Consider the following 1,846-nt stretch of genomic DNA (forward strand, 5'->3'; position numbering starts at 1 on the left):
GCAAAAACCTCAAAAAAAAAAAAAGAAAGAAATAATTACTCCCCCACCCCAGGAGGGATGGTCATGCCATGTCACTTCTCCATTCTCCCTTGGGATTTAGAGCACACATGCACACATGCACAGCATGATTTTCAAGTCACCAGGTCCAACCATGGAGTTGCCTATGTGGGATCCAGTCACTTTAACCTCCACGCCACCTGCTGGCCTCCTCCTATTCATTTTTGTTGATAATGTCATGTTTCTATAAAACCACCTACTTATTTATGTATGTATGTATTATTGCCAGAGAGCCTGTGAACTCTTCAGAGAAAGAGAGATCCTCCCTCACACCAGGGCATGGTCATGTTGCAATCCCTTTTTCCTCTATATCTCCATTACCCCAGAGCTGAGGCATGCACAAGTACCCAGTGTTTGTAGCCAGAGGTTGCACGTGCTTCCTGGAAAGAGGCAGAGAGAAAGAGAGAGAGAGGGAGAGAGAAAATGAGAAAGCAACCTTCCATGGTAGATGATCATGCCATAATCCTTTGTCCTTCATTTCTTCCTTCTTTGGAGATTTTGGGTACACAAACATATGTGCCCAGTATGTTTTTCAAACCAGGGTTTTAACCACTGTCAGCCATGTAGAATCCAGCTCCCCATGCACAGTGCTTAACTGCTGTGCTATGGGGCTGGCCCTAAAACCATCTTTTAAAGGGAATGTTATTTATTGGTGCCATTTGCAAGATGGAGAAAACTGAGATTACAATGTTAAAGAACTTGCTCTAAGTTACTCAGGGCTCCAATTCAAAGATTCTTATCATCCACAAACATGAGGTAGGGCCCTGTGCCCAGGGAGCTGCCACGACCTCGTTCTGGAAGGTCAGCTGGGAGAGAAAGACTCTGGCGCAGTGTTATCAGGCTCAGAACCAGAGTTCAAGTGTTATTAGAGCTAAGGGAATATATTAATTGAAATATGGGTTTGAGTTGCTGTAAAGAAGAATCAAGATAGGATAGAATCTCACATAACAGCTCTATGGGTGAGTGCTCTTCACCATGGTGCCAGCAGTTCTGGCTACTTTCAGTTCATTGCTGTTGCCATCCTCAAACCATGACTTACAGGCCAGAAGGTGGGGTGGAGTTTGGGCAGCTGGGACCCATGTGGCCAAAGTGCAGTGTGAGGCCCAGACCCAGCTGCTTGAAATTCACACCCGGCATGGGTGCATGCATGCCCCAAATCTCTAGAGAATAGAGGAGAAGAGATTGCAATGTGACCATCTCCCCCTGGGGATGATCTCTCTCTCTCTCTTTCTCTCTCCAGCATGTCCACATTCCCTACGGCCAAAAATAAAAATCAAATAAACATATTTTTTTACTTTGAGGTTCAAAACACCTGCTCTAGTACCTGCCATCATACGTCCATTCTTTTTTTTTTTTAAAGTTATTTTGCTATAAGGTGTGTGCACTCACCAGAAAGAGAGAGAGAGAGAGAGAGAGGAAGTGAGAGAGAAAGTGAAAAATCACTCCCCAGGGGAGATTTCTCTTCCCAGGATCTTGGGCACACGCACACACACATGCTTGGTGTGATTTTCAAGCCCCAGGTCCGGGACTTGCGTGGTGAATGACCACGTGGAAGTCCAGTGACATAACTGCTACACCATCTGCTGGCCCCACACCTATTCTTTTTTATGGACATACCCTAAAAGTAGAGCACATTACACTCCCTAGGAGTGTAGTCACATGCCACCCCCAGCTACAGGAGAGGTTGGGAGCACAGTACAGCACTTAGCTGCTTAACCTCGTAGTGGTACCTGTGCCAGCAGGAGAGTGAGGGCGAGGTTCATTACTAAAGGACGCAGGAAGAGTGCAT

The sequence above is a fragment of the Tupaia chinensis genome, unplaced genomic scaffold (genome assembly GCF_000334495.1).
Source record: "Tupaia chinensis unplaced genomic scaffold, TupChi_1.0 Scaffold000231_1, whole genome shotgun sequence".
NCBI classification, from domain to species: Eukaryota; Metazoa; Chordata; class Mammalia; order Scandentia; family Tupaiidae; genus Tupaia; species Tupaia belangeri.